Source organism: Canis lupus, chromosome 5 (assembly GCF_011100685.1).
Source record: "Canis lupus familiaris isolate Mischka breed German Shepherd chromosome 5, alternate assembly UU_Cfam_GSD_1.0, whole genome shotgun sequence".
Taxonomy (NCBI): Eukaryota; Metazoa; Chordata; class Mammalia; order Carnivora; family Canidae; genus Canis; species Canis lupus.
Window position 1 is genome coordinate 51,527,572 of NC_049226.1, and position 23,925 is coordinate 51,551,496.

At 35.6% G+C, this 23,925-nt stretch overlaps 1 protein-coding gene across 3 annotated transcripts in view; it reads left to right on the forward strand.

Annotated features, from left to right (window-relative positions):
* The window catches only part of OMA1 (OMA1 zinc metallopeptidase), a 71,910-nt gene that overhangs the window by 24,533 nt on the left and 23,452 nt on the right, over positions 1–23,925 (forward strand). The window lies entirely within an intron of this gene.

Below are 23,925 nucleotides of genomic sequence, written 5' to 3' on the forward strand. Positions count from 1 at the left end.
AAATGTACGTCATCTTAATGAGCTGTGGCATGAGCCAAGAATGAGAGTTGGGCTGTATGAAATTTGTCATTAATACCTTTTTAAATTTGTGCACACTGTACACTGATAGACTATCTTTATTTTACTCCTCTCCTTTGTTTCACTGATCTAAGGGTACTTTTCGAGTAAAGTCCTGTATAATGTTCCCCCCCCCGACCCCCTGAGAAAGGTTTATCGCTATGATCCTAGATGAACAAATTGAATTTTTACCATTTAAATAAACAGTAGAAGGACAGGCTTATTACTCTGTATCTTTAAGACTGCTTTTGTTGCAGCAAATGACTGACCTTTGCTAGCCACAGAAAGCAACTCTAGGCCTTTACTATGATTTAAGATGGCTTTGTTCATGTCTCCTTTATAAGGGCACTGCATGCCTGCCTGCTATTTTTATCATTTGTGATAACTGAGCATTGTTAGTAGAATTTAATATTGGAAGTAAAACTGCATTTTTTAAAATGGTTAAAAAACAATGCCACTTTGTACATTAAATTCAAATTGTACTTGATTCTTTGTTGTTTCCAGTAGTTATTAAAAGTCCTAGCTATTAAAAATCACTATTATTTGAAGTTCTTATTATGAGTTTTATGGATTTAATTTCATAAATGAAGATACTGCTCATTCACAAAAGCAAAAGTAGTTATTTGAATGTTATATAATGAAAGTTAAGTGAATTATCTCGCTGTTTAGATTAAGAAGTTCCTGAATAGTGGGCCACAGATTGGCTATAACAAGAGTTTCCTAACTTTAATGTACTATAGTCTATGGAATTTTCTCTTTAAGGTATGTTTTATGTTCTGGTTAAGAAACCTTTGCCTATTTCAATAAATTGTTACTGTTTTACTTCCAAGAAGCTTATTTTATTATCTTTTTAAAATATAATATTAGGAAGAAATCTAAATTGTTTTTTTTTTCCCATGTAGATATCTAATAGCCTCAGCACTGTTTATTGAAGAGTTATCTTTTCCCCACTATACTTCAGTGCCCTCTTTGTTGTAAATGTGGGAGGCTATAGAGAAGTCCATTTCTGGACTCCCTATTGTGTTCTGTTGTCTTTGAGCCAATACCACACTGTCACTGTAGCTTTGTAGTAAGATGTGATATTTGATAACTTCTGTCCTCCAGTGTGGTTCTGCAAGATTGACTTGGCTATTCTTAGTCCTTTTCCTTTCCATGTAAATGTCAGAATCAGCTTATCAAATTACACACTTCTACAAAAACATGCTTGGGATATTGATTGGAATTGTGTGAATTTGGGGATGGTTGAGTACTGTTAATAATATTGAGTCTTCCAGTGAGGGAAGGAATATATTTCTCCATTTACATAGATGTTCTTAGATGTTTCAGCGCTGTTTTCAGATGGTGTGTGTGTGTGTGTTTATAGGACTTACACATCTTTTGTTAAATGTACTGCTAAGTGTTTGACATTTTTTGATGTTATCGTCAAGTATAACTTAAAAAATAAACTTCCTATGTATAGAAGTGCAATTTATTTTTTATAAACTTGTATCTGGCAACCTTGCTAAAGTCACTTAATTCTAATAGTGTGTAGATTCTTTTAGATTTTTTTACATACATGTTTGTGTTACCTGTGAGTAATGACAACTTTAGTTCTTCCTTTCCAGTCTGTGTACTTTCTTTTTTTACCTTATTGCAATGGCCAGAAACTTCAGTACTTCAACTTCAGTTGATGGTGAGACTTTTATTTCTTCATGCCCTTAGGGGGAGAGCATTCAATATTTCACCATTCTGATATCTGATATAAGTTTTTTTTTTTTTGTAATCTGACTTTTTAGAAGAGTTGCCCTTCTATTTCTAATATGCTAAGAGAATTTTTTAAAATTATGAGTAGCTGTTAAATTTTATCAAATTCATTTTTTTGTATTGAGTATATAATTTTTCTTCTTTAACCAGTAAATCTGGAAAACTACATTTATTTTTATTTTACACATTAGGACAACTTGCTATTTTTGAAATAAACCGATTTTATCAATTATATTATCCTTTCAGTATATTACTGAAGTCGGTTTGCTAATGTTTTGCTTATTAGAATGTTTGTATCTCCATTCATAAGAGATACTGGCTTAGAATTTTCTTTTCTTGTAATGTCCTGTCATGTTTTGGTATCAGGATTATGTTAGCCTCATAAAATGAGTTGGGAAGGGTTGTTTTTCTTTTCTCTGGAACAGTTTGTATAATATTAGTGACATTTATTTTTTAAATGTTTGGAGATTTCATGAGTAAAGCCATATGGACCTACACATTTCTTTGTGGAATGGTCTTTAGTTATGGCTAATCTCTCTAACAGATACAGAACTATTCACATTTTTCTGTGTTGTGCTAGCTTTTTAAAAAAATTATTTACTTAGAGAGAGAGAGAATGAGCAAGGGAAGGGGCAAAGGGAGTGAGAGGGAAAGAAGCACACTCTGCACTGAGTCCATCGCAGAGTTTGATCTCATGACCCTGAGACCATGACCTGAGCTGAAATAGAGAGTTGGAGGCTTAACCAACAGAGCACTGAGGTGCCCCAGTTTTGTGTCAGTTTTTATAAGTTTTGTTTTTTATAGAAACTTAGGTTTTATTTAAGTTCTCAACATTATTGGCATAACATTTGTCAATATGCATATATATCCATATTTGTATTTTATATATTTTTTATTGAAGTATAGTTGACACACAATATTGCATTAGTTCCATGTGTATAAAACAGGGATTCGACAACTCCATATGTTATACTCACCGTAAGTGTAGCTACCGTCTGTCACCATGCAATGCTGTGACAGTACCATTGACTGTATTTCCTATGCTGTACCTTTCATCCTGTGGCTTATTTATCCCATAACTAGAAGCCTGTATCTCCCACACCTTCATCTACTTTGCCTGTCCCTCATGCCCCTCTCTTTTGGCAACCTTCAGTTTGTTACCTTTAGTATATTTTTAATGTCTGAAGGATATTGCATTCTATATATGTATTTTATTTATTTATTGAAAATCTAATTCAGTTTTATTTAAGGAGTTTCACATGTTGTGATTCCTTCCACTGTCAATCACTTTAGTTCTTCCAGAGTTTAAGTCATAATCTTCAAGGTAGCCCTTTTCTAAAGTCATGTGGTGTGCCTGGGTGGCTCAGTCAGTTAAGTGTAGAACTCTTAACTTAGGCTTAGGTCATGATCTCAGGGTTGTGGGATCAGACTCTGCGTCAGGCTCAATAGAGAGTTTGCTTGAGATTCTTGTTCCCTCTCCTTCTGCCCTTCCTACTCTTTGCTCACACACTCTTTCTCTCTCTCTAAAAGTAAGTAAATGAATCTTTAAAAAGATGCTTTGCTCAGTCCACAGTTCTTTTAGTTGGGCTTCTTTGATCTCCACTTGAATATGCACGTGCTTCAGAAATTCACCAGCTGTAATTTTTGGGATCCAGTGTCTTCAAGCAGTTTCCTTTAGGGCCACAGTTAGGGTCTGAGTAGATGGATCTGCCTAGTTCTCCATTTCAGACACCCTCTAAACGTGAATAAGTTCAAACTGTATTCACTCCTAAACTGTCACACTCTAGAATAGTAAAGATTGTTGGGATATGCCAATATCTAAGATTAAAATAATTTGTTAGTTCTTTCATAGTATTAGCAGATCTGTCTTGTGGTTCTTTCCCACAGATAACTCACGTTTCAGCATGTATATTTTCTGTCACGTCTTGTGAGCTCACTGATCTTACTTTCACTTGTGTCCATTCTGCCATTAAACCTGACTTTTAAATTTTAGTTATTATACTATTCCATGCTAGAATTTCTCTCTGATTCTCTTATAAATTACAATTCTCTGGGGAAATTCTCTATTTTGTCATAATTTTATTCATATTTTTTTGAATATGTTAATTGTAGCTTTTTTTTAAACATTCATGTTTATTAACTATTTGCATTCTCTCTGGGTCTGTTTCTATTGTTTGTTTTTTGCCTTTGGTCTTGTTCTTGATATGCTTGCTCATTTTTGATTGAATCCTGGACATTTCATATAAATAGTACTATTGGCTCTGAATGATAATTTCTTCTGATAATGGGGATTCTCCCTTTAGCCTGGAGGACTAGAATAGTCCAGAGTATTTCAGTCAGTCAGAGCCTGAGCTGAGACTTCATAAGTTTAAATTTACCTCTACTTCACCTTCATTCATAAAGGTGTTGCTGTTCAGGGAAGTCTACTGAGGCATGTAGTATTTGCTAAGTTCCTTCTGTGTAGTGGTTTTTGCACTTCAGTTTTTCATTTGCCAGCACCATGAGACTGTTGAAATGTCTACTCAGTTTTCATCCATTTTAAGTGTCCTTTGCAGCTTAAAAATTGATAGGACACCTTGGTGAACTGACATCAGGTGGTGTGTTTGCCTTCCTATGTTTCAGATCTTAGCTTCTCAAGTTTGGCTACCTTGTTAAGCCTGAAGTTTTGGCTCTCTAGCCCTCCTAGACAGCTGAAAAATCTCCTTAGTCACCTCTTTCTGCATGAATTTCTTTAGAGTTCTGCTTATATTCTCAGCCTCTGGCTCTTTACTGCTTAGAATTTAACAAATTTCTTTGAAAGCAAGAGCAACTCATAGATAAGACTCTCCTCCCTGAGCTTTCCTTCTGGGATTTTTGCTTTTCTAGTCTTGGCTGACTTGGTAACTTTCCAATACCTTTGAACAAATATTATTTATACTTTATCCAGATTTAAAAAATTTTTTGTTGAAGTATAATTGGTATGGAACATCCTTTTGATTTCAGGTGTACATCATATTGATTCAGTATTTTTATACATTACAAAATAATACCCATGAGAAGTGTGATTACCATCCATCACCAAAGTTATTACAATATTATTGGCTGTATTCCCTATGCTGTACATTATATCCCCATGACTTATTTATTGTATAACTGTTAGTTTTTACCTCTTAATCCCCTTCACCTATTAGATTTTCTAATTATGTTTGATAGTAACATTGTTCTGCTATAATTTATTTACTCTGTCACTGCTAGAAGAGGCAGTCCCTAACTTAGTCTTTTTAATAGCTACCTAATATTCTGTAATATCAGTAAGTAATTTAGTTATGTATCTATTCATGTGCTTTTGGATTATTTCCAGGTCTTTTGTCATTGTTTAAATTGCAAATTGGCATCCTTGTACACATATCCTTATGTTCCTTGAGCTTTTTATAGCAGGGTGGCATTGCTGACATGCCATTTTTATTTTTAAAAGATATTCTCAATTATTATAGAACATTATGGCAGATCTTAACAGTGACATATCAGAATACCATTTTTCTAATACCCACATCAGCACCATTTTAAATATCTTTAATTTTTGTTAATTTGGACAAAAAATGGAATCTTGTTGCTTTAAAAAATTTGCATTTTCTTGCCTAGTAGTAAAGTTGAGAATATTGCTTCATTTTTATTGACTATTTTATTTCTTCTTTTGTAGATTGCCTTTTTTAAAAAAAATGTTTTTTCTGCATAGATTTTTAAAATACATATTCTAGGCCCTACACTTGGAAATTCTGAATCAGTAACTAGATGATGAAACCCTGAATCTCAATATGTTTAGGAACTTCCAAGTGATTGTGCTCTCTAGACAGGTTTGGAAATTACTACTTTGAGTGATCAAATGTCAATTTTATGTTTTTGGATGACTCGGTAAATTAAATTTTCTGTTTTATTTGAGAAAGAAGAATGAAATTAGAAAATTTAGTAAATATTGATATTCCTTTGATTACTTTAAAATATATAAGCTATATATTTTTTAAGAGAATATATCTGGGTAGATAAAACTATGATTCATTTTCTAAAGCACATTTAAATATTATGGACAAGGTGACTTTTGCCAGTTGTGACATCATACTTAGTTCAAAGGAGAAAATGATACTGCTTACAGATGTTAAGTTATGAATCCATAGTGATACCAGTAATATCTTTGTTATGGAGCCCTTAGGATATAAAAAACGCCATGTCTGAGTATAAGTATTCATTTCCTATCAAAAGGAAGGAACAGTGTAAGAACCTCAGATATTATATTGATACTACCATTTATTCTGCAATATCACCTGTTTTGATGATAATGTCATTATCTGTGATTTAACACCATATTCTAATACCATGTTTAGTATGCTATATATATTGTCTGATCTAATCCTTTAGTAACTCTGTGAAATAGTGATTAGTATCATTATCTCCATCTTACTGATAAAGGAACTGAAGCCCAGATAGGCTGTGTTACCTTCTTACAAGTACAAAACGGTAAAGCCATGACAAACCCAAGTGTGTATGATTTCAAAGTCTGTGCTCCAGTTTTGTTTCTGGTGTTATCCCTTTACCACAATTACATTTCTCAAGCTCATCTTGTTTCCATGTTATTATATCCCATGCATGCTTTTCCATCTTTATGTTGTTCTTTTAGTAGCATTTGACACTATTAACCATACTCCCCTTTAAAAATATGTATGTATTTGTGTTTTTAGCTACACATTTCAGTATTGTATAGAAAGTAGTTTAATATTAATATTGTAAACTCATAATGGGAAATAACAGCCTTTACTGCCCCTCTACCTTATACCCTGAAGTGAAAGTCACCTTAACTTTAGCTGTTTACCTTTATGTTTTCACATAATGTGTTTATTAATTTAATTTCTTGACTGATTAGGTTTAGACAATTCATTTCTTGTTATGGAAGATTTAATCTTTTATAACCCAGTTAATGTTTTTATGTGTTTATTTGCTATCTGTGCCTATTCCTCCATGGTTAAGTATTTTTCAGTTTTTTTTTTTTCTTCATACTCTACTAGGATTGTGTTTTCTTACTGTTGACTTTGGAGTGTTCTTTACGTATTCTGGATACAGTCATTAGTTGTATGTGTGATTTGAAATTGTTTATTCCTTATCTGTGGTTCATCTTTTTAAACAAAGTTATGTGTGCTTTCTTTTCTATTTTTTTCCAGAGAAAACATTTTTAATTTTGATGAAATCTAGTTTAAGATACCCCCAAGGAAACTCTGCTAATTTCTCAGGCGAACTTCTTTCTGAAACCTTAACCCACAAATTCCAACTACTCCTGTAGCCCTAAACTCTTGTCTTCTAACTCCTTAGCTTAGCCAAACTTACCATGTTCTGCTTGGGTTTCACCCCTTTATATTGAGATCAGGAAACTGCCTCTAGGCAGAGAGCAGGAGCAAATCTGGGGATCTCAGTACTCAGTGTTTCTCTTTTTTTCAAGAATGACAGTCTTGTCTTGCCTTTTGTCCAGTACCTGAAAATGTTTGCTTCATGTAATCTGTCCATTTTTATGGTTATTTGTGGTGGGAGGACAAGTCCAGTGCCAGTTATTCTCATGAATGGAAGTGTATACACCCCCACATTCGTAGCTCATGATTGTCCATATTTTACACAAATACACTAAGAAACTTCTCAGAAGCTCTGCATACATAGGTTGGGATAGTGGACTCCACTGTAAGATGAAAAGACAGTGAGCTAGCTCTATCTTTGGGAATTTCTACATGGAATATATGTAGGCCCTTTCTCTGTGGCTGTTCAAGTGTCTTTGCGGAAGAATCCTATAAAATTGGCTGTTGTTATTTAGGGGATAGAAAGGGAGAGGGAGGTGGGGTTATCCTTTTATTGGTGAGACTCTTCCTTATTCTCTTTGTGAATCTTACACCTCAGCCACTTTCTCTTGAGTACCAAATATGGAACCTTTCTGGAGTCCCCATGATGTGGGGCTGTCAGCTGCCAAAGAAGCAATATGTATAGTGATAATGAGCGAGCTCAGAAACTTGACTGCCTCAGTTTGAGAATCTGCTTTGCCAGCTCTAGAGTATTAGCTGTGTGATCCTGGGTGAATTTTTTTATCCTAGAATTTCTATACCTCAGTTCTCATCTATAGGACAGGAATAGTAATAAGACCTATGTTATAGAATTAATATAATTAAAGTCCCAAGAGCACTAATCTATCTTCTAATCATTTATATTTAAATGTATGCCTGTGTTTCAGCTGTAGTCAAAAAATTAAAAACAAAACAAACATATAACTGCCTGTTACTTCCTCTTTCTATTTCACAAGTATCCTAAACCTAATATATTCAAAATATCCTTGATTTTCCTTCACATCTACTTCTAGTCATCCTTTCCCCAATAAATATCCACCTTCTATTCAATTGTTTTTGAAAAACATCTGGAGTCCTTAATACTTCCTTCTTTATCATTCACATTGAATCTATTACCACGTGTTGGTAGTCATGTCTATAAAATATATCTCAGTGTTTCTATCTCCACCATTAGCATTTTACCTGAACTGTGCCAACCTCATGCCAGCTTTCATTGGCTCCAATCACATTTTCCTCTACTTTGCCATAAATTATAATTAGGTCCAGTCAGCTAGGATATTTACTTTCTCAAGGTAAGACCTAAGAGAACACTGGCCAGCATTTGCCATGAGATTTTTCAGATTCTATTTGATTGGCACTTTTTTTCCCATATTTGTTAATATATGCTATTAGAAGACATCTTTTTTTTTTAATTTTTATTTATTTATGATAGTCACACACACACACACACACACACACACACAGAGAGAGAGAGAGAGGCAGAGACACAGGCAGAGGGAGAAGCAGGCTCCAAGCACTGGGAGCCCGAAGTGGGATTCGATCCCGGGTCTCCAGGATCATGCCCCGGGCGAAAGGCAGGCGCTAAACCGCTGCGCCACCCAGGGTTCCTAGAAGACATCTTTGAGACCTAGGTGACACTCTTTAAATTGATATACATAGCCCTTCTTCAGTCTATTATGTTGATTTCTGTTTATTAATTCAGTGTGTACTTAATGTGTATGTATCATTTTCCAGGATGTAGGGATTATATAATACCTTTATGGAGGTCAGAATTTGAGTAAAAAGCAGAGACATTCAATAAGCAATTTTGTAGTTTAAAGTATTGTGATAGAAATACATAGGATCCCCTGAAAAAGTAGAGCAGAGATGTAACGTAACTAGGGATGAGAACTTGGCCTAGAGATTAGACTGAGAAAGAGATGCTTCTAGCAGACATCTGAAAGCTAGGTGGTAATTATGCTGGTGAAGATGTCGATGGGGATATTTGTGGCATGGTGGACAGCATGTTCAATGGCAAAAATAATTGCTTAGTCTAGTAGTTAAAAATGCAGTGTGCTAAAATGTAGAGTTCAAGAGCACCAATGTCAAGAGATAAAACTGAAAGTTAGAGACTTGTTAGCAATTTTCAGAATTTTATATCTTACCCAGCATAGTGGTTGACACCTTGAACTCCAGAGTCATACTGACCTGTGTTTGACCTCTTGTCTCTTTCCCATGATTGTCAGCAAATCACTTAACCCTTCTAAGTCTCTTTTCTAGTCTGAAAAATGGGAATAATGATAGTACCTACCTCTCGTGGTTACTTGATTCTTACTTGTGTCTTGTATCCTCTTTTTGGACATTGATGCATCAAACTTTAACTTCTTGCCATTTAATATTCAAATCACAGAGCATAATAATCTTATTCCTAATTCTGTCCTTATTAGTCAACCTCCTCATTATAGCCTGACTTCCTTTGTACCATGCCTAAAAGGGAGAGAACATGATGACTAGAGGACACAGATGCCCTGTACCCTTCGTAGTTTTGGCAATTCTAGTTATTGGCACATATTAATAAGTTGATATTCTGCTTTTATATCAGCCTTGTGAACTTGGTTAATAGGAACTGTTTCTGTGAGATTGAACTATTGGTCAGTCATGTGCTATCTATCCCATTAGATTTATGAGATTTTATGGCCAAGGACTAAACAGAATATGGAAAATTCATTAAAATCAAGTTACTCAGGATGCCTCTTTGAAAATAGGCAGCTTGCTGCCTTTAGAGTGCTCTCTAGTTGCTCTTTGTTATTGGGTGTGAGTTTATTTTGTGTTTTTATAGTTTTATTTTGTGTTTTATATTTTTATAGTTTTAATTTTTCATTTATAAAACATTTAATTTATCATTATATAAATTATCAGAAAGACTAATACAAGGTTGGTAAAAACTGGTGACTCACAGAGTAATTACTAGTAGATGTCCTTACTAGCTGGCAATCAAATTACATATTTGATTTTGTATGTGTCTGTATTCTGTGTCATTATAAAGATAATTTGACACTTCACAGTCATTTACATAAATGGCTGATTTCACCAGCAGCTAAATCATTTTTATTTTTTAGTATCTGTTTCTTAAATATGAAAAAGGAAACTGATTTTGTTTCAGTGGTTTTAATGCAGGAGCAGTCTTTTTTAGTAGGGCACTTCTTGTGATTGTCACAATGTTTAGGGTAGTAGAGATTTCTGGTGTTTAATTGGCATGGGATAGGCACTGGGAGCAGGGATCTTCAATACCCTGTAATGGCCTGGAGAGCCTTCCAAATGGTAGAGTTGTCCAGCCCCCCAAATTTGTAAGTGTTCCTGTTGTGAGATGCCAGATGGATTTTTCAAGTAGCCTGCATAACTATGCAGAGAGCACCATCTAGTGATGGAAACAGGTAATAAACAAAATCTATTTTCATGGCAGAAATAAAATCAAAATTCTAAACTTTCTGTAAATAATAGGTAAAAATCATAGACTTTTGGAGCAGGAAGGAAAGCTGGAGATAATCTAATCAACCTTCTCTTTTTACAGATAAGGAAATTAGGGTCCAAAGAGGTGAAGTGATTTGTCCCATAACATGCACCTAGTTAGGAAGAACCCATGCTAGGATGCAGGTCTCAGAGTTTTCCAGGTTGGTAATCTGAGCCTTTGTCATAGCATACTGACTATTTTTGTATTCAGTTTGGGTTAATATCTTAGGTGCTTTGCTTAGTGATTAAAGATTAAAAAACAGGAAATGAGGAAAACATCTCATTTACTAGGTGTGTTATAATGTAAATTTTCATAAAGCATACATCATGTGTTACATATTATTTGAACTTCATTATATCATGTAGACAAATGAGACAAGCTTTGTGTATTCACTTAATTTTTTAGTTGCAATGATTTTAACTCTGTTGAATCTTATGATAGAACTTTAGGATAGGGAAAATATGTACATGAAAGTTTGTTAAAATTTTATTGTATTGATGAACTGACATGTTGACAATCAAAAGATGCAAAAAACTTTAAAATGAAATGAATTTACAAAATGATTGAAGTCTTCTTATTTCTCTTTATTAGGGCATATAAAATAGCTTTGGTAAGTCCAGGTTTTTTTGTTTTGTTTTTAATGAGGTATTGAGAATGGTTTAGCTGAAACCATCTTGATGCTATGTCACATTCATTTGGAAAAGAGCAATTTTTAAGTATTGACTGGAAAATGTTGTTTGGACAAGAAATGGGTTCTACCATAAAGTGAGCTTTAGTGAGTGATGTCTTCAGAGGTATTGGGAAAATGATAGTATGAAAGTGAGAGACTGGGAGAGCTGGTTTCCTGGTAGATGGTGGTGATAGTGATGACAGCAGTGCTGGTAACACTGATGATGCTATTCACAACAACAGCAATACTGTTAACTAACGTCCCTGTACGTGAGGGGCCCTGTTTTGTTTGCGTGTGTTAACTCTGTAATTTTCCTAACAGCCCTGTGAACTATAGGTGCTGTTATCATCCTCATCTTATAGATGAAACTGAGGGACAGAGAAGTTAAGTAACCTGACAAAGATCTCTCAGATAGTAAGATTTTTCCCTCCTAGGATAAAAATACATGTTTCTGAAATGGAACTTTCTATGATATTGTAATGCACCAGGAACAATTTTGGTTTTCTGCAGCACTGCCCCAAAGATAATCGTTTGAAAAAGTGTTTGGTCTCTCTAAATAGCCTCAGTATATTCTTCTATCTCTAGGAGTCCAGCTACCCTTCTGCCACAGTCCTTTGTAGTATTATCTCAGGTGACTATTTTACCCACCGCATGTCTGTGTGAAATACAGGAGAGGATGTCACAAGGACTGACACAAGTGTAGGCTGTTAACGGCATTCTGAAAAATGACTCAGAACTGCTAATGTCAGATTTTACCCCTTAGGGTTATGGCTGGCAGGAGTTTTGTTGTAGAGTCTATCTAGAGTCTATCTAGGTGAATAGAAATCAAAATTCAGAGCTACCTTTATTGTTACATTTCTAATGAAAATTTTGGCTACAGGTAGGATATACTAGGTCTGGATTTATTTATACGTATTTTTTCTGGTATTGTTTTGACATTGGAAAATATTCAAATATAAGAATAGCTCTTCTACTATTCTACTCCTATGAATATCATATCCCACTGAGTTTCTAATTGAATAGTAGCAAATTCTTTTTGCATTAATATGTCCCTTAATGCATATTCATGCATGCTGATGTTATAGGCTGAATTAAACTAAATCCTTCTTTAATTGTAAATTTGTGATATCATCACTTATGACCAGACCTAACATCTTGCAAAATTGGTTGCTCACCGGGGGAAAGTAAGAGTAGAAATAGTATCTACTGTGTTCCGGGTTAGACTGACTACTTTAGAAGAGTTACCACATTTAATCCTAATGATCTACTGCTTTCATTTCATTTTGAAAAATGAATCTGAGATTCCTGGAGACTAAGTTATTGGCCCAAGGTCACAAACACTTCAACCATTCTACTTCTGTTCAAATTGTGACCCTGTCACTTACTAGTTATGTTACTTTCAACAAATTACTTGATCTCTGTAGGCCCTGGTTTCTTCCTCTGATCTGTAAAATGAGTGTAATAATAGTACTTACTCTCAAAGGTTTGTTATAATGATTCAATGGGTTAACATTTGTCATACGCTTGGAATAATACCTGGCATTTAGTGCCACGTAAGTCGTTATTAATTAAACAAAATAAATAAGTGGTATTTTGAACCCAGTCTTTCTGTTTCTAAAATCTGTGCTCTTCCCATTGTCCCAGTATAATGCCTCAAAAAGTGTTCCAGGACCAATGTATTTTACTTAACGTATTTTCTTATATTTCCCTTCGCCAACTGTAACCATTTCTAGTTCTATTTTAAGAAGGAAACCTTGTCTAGGAATTATCCCATCTTTTCTTAATGTACTTTCAGACACTTTGTAAATGCAAGTTCCTTACTTTGTGATAATTTTTAAAAGTTTATTTTAGAGAGAGAGGGGGAGAGAGAGCACCCAAGTAGGGGGAGGGGCAGGGGGAAAGGGAGAGAATCTCAAGCATACTCCATGCTAAGCTTGGAGCCTGATACAGGGCTCGATCTTGAGATCACAACCTGAGCCGAAATCAAGAGTTGGACACTCAACCGAGTCACCCAGGCGCCCTGCTGTAATTTTTATTGAGAAAAATGAATTAGGTTTGTGATAGGCTGAATATTTTTTTAATATTTCTGTTTTGATATATAATTATCATTATCTTTTTTTTATTGTGGCAAGAATATTTAACATGAGATCTACCATCTTAACAAATTTTTAAGTGTGTAATACAGTACTATTAACTATAGGCTGTGTTGTACAGCAGATCTCTAGAATTTATTCATCTTGTATAACGGACGCTTTCTGCCTTTTGAATGGCAACTTTCTTTTTCTCCCTATTCCCAGCCTGTGGCAATACCATCTATACTCTGCTTCTGTGAGTTTGACTATTTTAAATACCTCACATAAGTGGGACCATGCAGTATTTGTCCTTTTGTGACAGGTTTATTTCACTTAGCATAATACCTCAAAGTTCATCCATGTATTTGCATATAGCAGAATTTCCTTCTTAAAAACTGAATAATATTTCATTATATGTGTATGTCACTTTTCTTTATCCATTTTTCCACTGATGGGTGTTTAGATTGTTTCTGTATCTTGATTGTTATGAGTAATGCTACAGTGAACAGAAGAGTGTTGATATTTCTTTGAGATGTCAGTTCTTTTATATAAGTACTCATCAGTGGGATTGCTGGATCATATAAAAGTTCTATTTTTAATTTTTTGAGAAACCTACATACTCTTTTCTGTAGTGGCAATACTATTTTACATTTCCCACTGACAGTGTGCTAGGGCTCCACTTTCTCTGTGTTCTCACCAACACCCTCCCCCTTTTTTTTAAATCATAGCCATCCTAACAGATGTGTGGTGATCTCTCATTATGGTTTTGATTTCCTTTACTCTCATAGTTACTGATATTGATGATTTTTAGATATACCTATTGGTCATTTGTACATTGTTTTTGAAGGACTATCCAAGATTTTTGCCCAATTTTAATTATTTTGTTTTTTGTTGTTGTTGTTATTGAGTTCTAGGACTTCCTTATATTAAATATTAACCATTTATTAGGTGTATCATCTGCAAATCTTTTCTCCCATTCTGTAGGTTGCCTTTTCACTCTGTTATTTCCTTTGTTGTACAGAAGCATTTCCATTTGATGTAGTCTCCTGCATCAGTTTTTGCTTTTGTTGCTTGTGCTACGGTGTCATATTAAAGGAGTCATTGCCAAGACCAGTGTCATGAAGTTTCCCCCCTATGTTTTCTTTGAGGAGTTTCATATGTTTCAAGTTCTGTGTTTAAGGTTTTAATCCATTTGGTTTGATTTTTGTCTGTGGTGTAAAGTGAGGGTCCAGTTTCATTGTTTTACATGTGGATATCCAGTTTTCCACTTAATGAGGAGACTGTCTCTTGCCCATTGTATATTTTTGGCACTTTTGTCAAAGATGGCTTGACTGGATATGCTTAAGTTTATTTCTGGGCTCTCTATTCTGTTCAAATGGTCTGTATGTCTGTCTTTATGCCAGTATCATTCTGTTTTAATTACTGTAGCTTTGTAATATATTTTGAAATTAGGAAGTATGAAGCTTTTACCGTTGTTCTTCTTTCTTAAGATTATTTTGCCTTTTTTGGGGTCTTTTGTGGTACTTTGTGAATTTTAGGATTTTTAAAAATATTTTATTTTATTTTTTTATTTGAGATATAGAGAGAGCATGAGCCAGGGCAGAGAGAGAGGGAGAAGTGGGTTCTTGTTGAGCAGTTAAGCCCGTTTGCCTTTGTCTCAGCGCATGGTCCTGGGGTACCAGGATCGAGTCCTGCATCGGGCTCCCTGTGGGGCTTCTCCCTCTGCCTGTGTCTCTGCCTCTCTCTTTCTGTGTCTCTCATGGATGAATAAATAAAATTTTTAAAAAACCCAAAAAACAAAAAACCAGCTCTTAGTTTTTTTATCTTCCTATGATTATTATTATTATTACTATTATTTTAGTCTTTATTCCATTTATTTCTGCTCTGATCTTTATTGTTTCCTTTCTTCTAATTTTGGACTTGCTTTGTTCTTTTTCTAGTGCCTTTAGTTGTAAAGTTAGATTAATTATTTGCTATTTTTCTCATTTCTTGAAGTAGGCCTGTATCACTATAAATTTCTGGCTTAGAACTGATTTTTTTGTGACCTAAAGATTATGAACTGATTGTGTTTTTGTTTTCATTTGTTTTCAAGTATTTTTAAGTTTTCTCTTTGATTTCTTCATTGACCCATTCATTGGTTCTGTTGTAGCATGTTGTTTAGCCTCCACCTGTTTGTGGTTTTTTTTCAGTATTTTTCTTGTAATCAATTACTAGTTTCATATTGTTGTGATTGAAAAGATGCTTAATAAAATTTCAACCTTATTAAATTTTTTGAGACTTGTTTTATAGTGTAACATGTGATCTATGCTGGAAAATGTTCCATGTGCACCTGAAAACAATGCGTATTCAGCTGTTTTTGGATGGAATGTTCTCTATCTACCTGTTAGATCCATCTGGTAATGTGTCTTTAGAGTTATTGTTTCTTTATTGATTTTCTGTCTGGATGATCTGTCCATCGATGTAAGTTGGGTATTAAAACCCCCTAGTATCATTATATCATAGTCGACTTCTCTCTTTATATCTGTTAATATTTGCTTTATATATTTAGGTGCTCCTATGTTGAGTGCATAGCTATTTACAATTGTTACATCCTCTTATTGGATTTATCCCTTTATTGTTATGTAATGCCCTTCTTTATCTCTTATTATAGTCTCTGTTTTAAAGTCTGTTTTGTCTGATACAAGTACTGGTAACCAGCTTTTTTTTTTTTTTTTGGCTTATCTTTGCATGGAGTATCTTCTTCCATCCCTCATTGTCAGTCTTTTTTTTTTTTTTTTTTTAAGATTTTATTTATTCTAAATAAAGGAAAAGGAAGGATATAAACTTCCAATTATGGAGTGAATGAGCCAGAGGGAAAAAAGGCATAGCATATGAAATACAGTCAATGCTATTGTACCAATTTGCATTCCTACCAACAGTGCATGAGGGTTGGTTTTACCCCATATCCTCACAATACTAGTTATTTCTTGATATTTTATTTTAGCCCTTCTTATAGGTATAAGGTGATATTTTCATTGTGCTTTCTATTTGTGTTTCCCTGATGATTAGCAATGTTGAGCATTTTTTCATGTGTCTATTTGTATGTCTTCTTTGGATAAAGGTCTATTCGTGTCCTCTGCCCATTTTTAAATTGGATTATTTGGAGTTTTTTTGGTGTTGAGGTATATAAGTTATGTATTTTGGTTATTAACTCCTTATCAGATATATCATTTGTAAGTATCTTCTCCCATTCAGTAGATTGACTTTTTGTTTTGTTAAGAGTTTCCTTCTCTGTTCAAAAGCTTTCTGTTTTAATGTAGTCCCAATTGTTTATTTTTGCTTTTGTTTCCTTTGCCTTAGGAGACATATCTAGAGAAATATTGCCGTGGCCAGTGTTAAAGAAATCACTGCCTGTGTTCTCTTCTAGGGTTTTTATGTTTTCAGGTCTCATGCTTAGGTCTTTAATCCATTTTGAGTTTACTTTTGCATATGATATTAGAAAGTGGTCTGGTTTTATTCTTTTGCATCTTGCTATCTAGTTTTCTCAGCACCATTTATTGAAGAGACTATCTTTTCTATATTGTATATTTTTTCCTCCTTTGTCATAGATTAATTGACCATATATCCACGGGTTTATTTCTGGACTTTTCTATTCTTTTCCATTGATCTATATGTCTATTTTTGTGCCATATCTTCATTTTTAAATTCTTTTTTCTTTTTCCTCTTCAGCTTGGTTGCTCTCAATTTTCCAGTCTTTCAGATCTCTGATCTGTTCTTTTATATCCTCTAATCTGCTTTTTATTCCCCCTAGTGTATTTTTCATTTCAGTTACTGTATGCTTCAGCTCTGATTGGCTCTTTTTTTTTTATATTTTCTATTTCTTATTGAAGTTCTCACTGAGTTTATCCACTTTTCTCATAGTGTGGTGAATATCTTTATGACCATTACTCTGAACTTTCTCATATCAGATAGATTACTTATCTCCATTTGATTTAGTTCTTTTTCTGGGGTTTTGTTTTGTTCTTTTGTTTGGAACATATTCCTCTGTCATCTTATTTTGTCTTATTCTCTGTTTGGTTTCTTTGTATTAACTAGTCAGATATGTCTCTTGGTCTTGAAAGTAGTGGCATTACGTAAAAGGTATCATGTAGTGCCCAGTAGCTCAATTCCCTTGGTTACCAGAACCAGGTGTTCTATGGGTATCATCTGTGTGTGCTGCATCTATTCTGCTATTATGGCTAAACTGTGAGTACTGATGATGTGTTGGTGGCTGGAGCTGGCCTTAAGCCTGCCTGTCAGCAATGACTGACTGAAACTACTGTGGACACACTGATGGACATGGCTTGCCTCTGATACAGCTGGCTGAGGATTGGCTGTAGTCACCATGGGTATGCTGGTGGATGGGGCCAGCCCTAAACCTTGCTGTCTACTGTGATTGCTTGGATGCCTTGGTGGGTAGGGATTGCCACTGGCATAGCTGACTGAGAAACCTGGCAGTAGATACTGTAGGTATGCTAGAGAGTGGCATTTGCTTCTACCCTCCCCTGGACAGGAGTCACATTAGAGGAGCACTGCTCCTGACCAGGCTGCTTACTGTATGGCAGGGCAAGTGCTGCTTTGGAGGAGTGACTACTGGGATAAATCTGTAGGGGAGTGCTGCAATGGGGCAAGTGATACCAGCAAGGTGATAGAAAGTGTCAGAACTGGCTCCTGCAAGCATCCAGATAGCAAGGCTAAAAAGAGGGCAAGAAAATGGAGCCTGTCGTCACTTCTGTTCCCAGAGAATTCTGCAGACTTCTGCCTCTGTGGCAAAAATCCTAAAATTAGACTGTAAATCTCCTTCATGTGTAACAAAGACACTTTTCAAATGGGTGCTTCTGTGCTGGGTCTCTGAGTAATATAGTGCAACTGGCCTTTTAAGCTCAGTGACGTGGTTTCCTATAGCCTTCTGGTACCCTTGGAGTTAAGCCTTGTTGATTTTCTTTTTTCTTGTTTTCTTTTTTCTTCTTTTTCCTCCTTCCTTCCTTCCTTCCTTCCTTCCTTCCTTCCTTCCTTCCTTCCTTCCTTCCTTCCTTCCTTCCTTCCTTCCTTCCTTCCTCCCTCCCTCCCTCCCTCCCTCCCTCCCTCCCTCTCGCATGAGAGAGAGAGAGAGAGAGAGAGAGAGAGCGCGCGCGTGTGCGCGCGCGTGTGAGAGAGCAAGCACAAGCAGCTGGAAGGGCAGAGAGAGAAGCAGGATTCCTGCTGAGCCGAGAGCCTGATGGGACCCTGGGATCATGACCCAAGCTGAAGGCAAATGCTTAGTTGACTGAGCCACCCAGGTGCCCCAACCCCTGTTGATTTTTAAAGGTAGATATTATGGGGATTTGTCTTCTTGGTTTAGGTCCTTATGGCTTGAAGTGCCCAGGGTTGGGCCTAATCCCAATTCTTCCTTTTCCATATTTGTTATTTCTCCTCTTTACTGGTTGCTGTGCCAGAGGTTTGGTTCACTACAGTGTCTATGCCCCTCCTTCACTTCTTGTTGTAGCCTTCTTTTTATGTTTTTAGCTGCGGAAGATCTGTTCTGCCAGTCGTCAGGTCATTTTCACAGTTAGTAGCAATACATGAAGTTGTTGCCTTGATATATCCATGGCAGGAAATAATCTTAGGATCTTCCTCCTCTGCCACCACCCCCCCTACCACTCTTCTGTTGTACAGTTCTTTCAATGTGCTGTTGGATTTGGTTTGCTGTTAGTTTGCTGAGGGGTTTTGAATCTGTGCTTATCAAGATATTGGATCTATAGTTTTCTTAGTGTCTTTGTCTGGCTTTGGTAGCAGGATAATGCTGACTTTGCAAAATGATTTTGGAAGTATTCCCTCCTTGTCAACTTTTTTGTGTGAATTTAACAAGAATTGGTGTTAATTCTTCTTTAAATGTCTGATGGAATTCATTTGTGAAGCCATCTGGTTCTGGGCTTTTCTTTTTTGGTAGATGTTTTATTCCTGATTCAATCTTCTTTCTTGTTTTAGGTCTTGTCAGATTTTCTGTTTCTTTATGATTTGGTCTCAGTAGATTATATGTTTCAAGAATTTATCCCATTTCTTCTAGATTATCCAGTGTTAGGGCATGTAACTTTGTAATGGTCTCTTAGGATCTTCTTTATTTCTGTGACTTTGGTTGTAATGTCTCCTCATTCATTTCTGATTTTGTTTGAGTTTTTTCTCATTCTTTTTGTCTTGCTAAAGGTTTGTTAATTTATCTTTCAGAAAGTCAGCTTATTAATTCATCAGTTTTTTCCTATTCCTTTTTCTATTCTCTTTTTTGTTTATTTCTGCTATAGTCATTTCAAAAAGTAAGCTCTTATTAGTTCATCAGTTTTTTCCTATTCCTTTTCTATTCTCTTTTTTATTTCTGCTATAGGCATTTCAAAAAGTCAGCTCTTATTAGTTCATCAGTTTTTTCCTATTCCTTTTCTATTCTCTTTTTTGTTTATTTCTACTATATAGTCTTGGTATTTCCTTCCTTCTACTAACTTTATATAACTTTTTTTTTTTTTTAGATTTTATTTATTTATTCATGAGGGACACAGGGAGAGAGGCAGAGATGTAGGCAGTCTCCTTGTGGGGAGCCTGATGCAGGACTTGATCCCAGAACTCCGGGATCATGACCTGAGCCAAAGGCAGATGCTCAACCACTGAGCCACCCAGGGGCTCAAATGTTCTGTAGTTATTCTATTTTAAGCTTATAATAACTTCAGTTACATACAAAAATTCTATACTTTTACTTTTTATCCCCCCCACTTTGTTATTGATTTCAGTTTACATATTTTTATATTGCATATCCACTAACATATTCATGTAGTTATTTTTAATACTACTGACTTTAAACTAGAATTAAAGTGATTTGCCTACTACTATTAGAATATTATAGTATTCTGTACTTGTATACATATTTACTTTTACCACTGAGTTTAATACTCTCAGTGCTTTCATATTGCTGTTTATAGTTCTTTACTTTGAAGAGTTTTCCTTATAAAATGTTTCTTGTAAGGCAAGTCTAGTGGCAATAAAATCCCTTAGATTTTATTTGAGAAAGTCTGTTTTTCATTTTTGAAGGACGGTTTTGACACACTATTCGTGGTCAGCAATTTTTTTCTTTCAGCACTTTGAATATGATATTCCAATCCTATCTGGCCTCCAAGGTACCTCCTGAGGAAACCATTGATATTTTTATGGATGTACATATTGATTCACTTTTCTTTTTTTTTTCCAAAATTCTTTCTTTGTCTTTGACTTTTTAAAATTTGCTTGTAATTTATCTAGGTTATTGATTTCTTTGAGTTTGTCTTTCATGGAATGCATTGGGTTTCCTGCATCTGGTTATTCATTTCCTTCCCCTGAAGTGAGAAGTTTTCACCTATTATTTCTTTGAATAAACTTTCTGCCCCTTTCTCTCTATTTCCTTTTTTGGAATTCTGTAATGCATATATTGGTCTACTGGATAGTGTTCTATAACTGCTTAAGTTTTCTTCAGTCTTTTATTTATTTTTCTTTTTCCTTTTCTGGATAATTTCTGGTGACTTGTCTTTGAGTTCACTGAGCCTTTCTGGATCTAAGTCTGCTATTGAAATCTTCTAGCAGTAAATTTTTCAGTTCATTTATTTTTCAGTTCTAAGATTTCTCTTTAGTATTTTAAAATATTTCTTTTTTTTTAATTTATTTTTTATTGGTGTTAAATTTACCAACATACAGAATAACCCCCAGTGCCCGTCACCCATTCACTCCCACCCCCCGCCCTCCTCCTTAAAATATTCCTATCTCTGTGATAGTTCTCACTATTGTTTATGTATTTCTTCCGACCGGGGTGACTATCTTTATGAGGGTTACTTTGAATCTCTCAGACAAATCATATATATGTTTCATTAGGGTTAGTTTCTAGAGATTTAAGTTTTTCCTTTGGGACATATTTCCCTGGTTATTCATTTTTCTTGACCCTGAGTTGGTATCTTTACATTAGAAAAACTTTTCAGTTTTCATGGACTGGCCTTGTACAGGAGAAGGTCCTTACCAATTAGCCCAGCCAGGTATTTTGTGGACTTCAAATCTTCATACCAGTCCAACCCCCTGTCTTTGTTCTTAGTGGAACCCAGACATCTAAAGTTTGCCAGTCTCTGAGGAGCCTGGGTTGCTCAGTCAGGTCAGTGTCCAGCTCTTGATTTTGGCTCAGGTCATGATCTCAAGGTGATGCGTTTGAACCCTACATTGGGCCTCTGTGCTGGGTGTTGGAGCCTGCTGAAGATTCTCTATCTCCCTCTCTCTCTCTCTGCCTTTTCCCCTCCAAAATAAATAAAGTATACCAGGTCCCATCAGTACTCTGAGATAGGTGAGATAGTAGGCAGTTTCTCAGGCATCATCCAGAAATGTTGGAACATTAGACCAATGGTTCACTTTCTCTCTTTCCCAGGGAGGAGAAGCTCAGTTCTGGGGAATTTTGCCTCTCAGTCTGTGTTGAGGGATTGTGGCAAGGAGCTGTTCCAAATTGTCCTACTGGCTTTGATATGTCTGGTTTATGGTGGCCCAAGGTGCAGGAGCCTCTGAACTAGTTTCTGAATTTCTCAGGAAGGGAATTTATAATCCCTACCCTCAACACAGTGCCATACAATTTGAAGGAAACCTCAGTTCCCAGCTTCTCCCTAGTGAAGGAAGAATTGGACCGTGTGTCCAACATTCCAACTTTTCCAGGGCTGTCCAAGGAACTGGCTTCTTTTTTCAGAGCACTGACAAGATGCAATATAAGCTAGGCCTGGAGGCTGGTGAGAGTAAGGATAGCAATCTGAAGTAGCACACAAAGAGTTGTAGTAGCCCCTCCCATAGCTCAACACAGAGCAGTGAATGCCAAAATTCCCCAGTAGACCAATATATGCAGCCATAGTTTTTACTGCTTCCCATTATAGCAAGCCCTGCCCCTCTGGCCAAAGTGACTTCCAGGGGACTTAATCATCTGGTAACATTCCTCCCCCCAGCTTTCCCACTTCATTTTTTTTTCCACTTTTTGGTGAGGGGAGCCAGATACTAAAGACTAGAACTTTCTAAAACAACTGCGTATTTGGGGAAAATTAGAAAGTGACTGCACATGCTTAGAAAAATCCTGAGGAGACAGATTTATGCCACAGGCAAACCCTAGGCACAGAGACAGCAGTAGTCAAAAAGAAAAAAAAAAAGTAATAACAAAACAATAACAAAAATAACAAACTTTGAGGAAAGAGTGGAATCTGATATCCAGTGTTACATTATTAGATTCAAATGTCCAGTGTTCACCAAAAATGACAAGACATGTAAGAAACTGGAAAGTACGGCCTATTCATAGGGAAAAATTAAATTAGTAGAAACTGTCCCTTAAGAATATTTAATGGCAGACATACTAGATAATGACTTAAAACAATTGTCTTAAAGATGCTTAAAGAACTAAAGGAAGGCATAAGTCAAGAAAACGAGCAAAGTGTAAATATCAGCATAGAGATAGAAACCCCAAAAAAACTAACAAGAGATTTTGGAGCTGAAAAATACAACAAAGATGTAAAATTCACTGGACAGATTATTAAAAGGGAGATTTGACAGGCAGAAGAATCAGTGAACCTGAAGATAAGACAATGGAAATTACCAAAGCTAAGAAACAGAAAAAAGAAAAAAAAAAAAGATTGATTTAAGAGACCTGGAGGACATGATTAGGAGGACCAACATATACAATGTGGGAGTCCCAGGAGAAGGAGAAAGAGAGACAGAGAGAGAAAGAGGCAGAGAGAATATTTTAAGAAATAATGGGTGAAAACTTCCCAAATTTGATGAAAGACATGAATATAAATGTCCAGGAAGCTCAGTGAACTTCAAGAGAGATGAACCAGGGAGACCCACACTGAGATATTTTATAATTAGACTTTAAAAAGCCAAAGACAAAAAAAAAAAAAAAAAAAGAAAAAGCCAAAGACATAGAGCAAATCCTGAAATAGCAAGAGAGAAATGAATCACATTTAAGGGAGCCACACTAAGATTATCAGTAGATTTCTTATCAGAAACTTTGTGGTCCAGAAGACACTGTTTGCTATATCCAAAGTGCTATAAAAGAATATAACTGTCACCAAGAATCCTATGTCCAGCAAAACTGTTTTTCAAAAGGGAGAAATTAAGATACTCTCAGTAAAAAAAAGTTGAGGGAGTTCATGACCACCAGAACTGCTTTGTAAGAAATGCTCCACGGGGTACCCCAGATGGCTCAGTGGTTTAGCACCGCCTTCAGCCCAGGGTGTGATCCTGGAGATCCAGGATTGAGTCCCGCATTGGGCTCCTTGCATGGAGCCTGCTCTCCCTCTGCCTGTGTCTGTGCCCCTCTCTCTCTCTCTCTCTATATATATATATATATGTATCTCTCATGAATAAATAAATAAAATCTTAAAAAAAAAAAAAAAAGAAGAAGAAGAAATGCTCCAAGGAGTCAGGTGAAATGAATGGATAGGAGACAGTAACTCAAAACTTTATGGAGAAATAAAGATCTTAGTAAAGGTAAATATATGGACAATTTCAAAAGCTAGT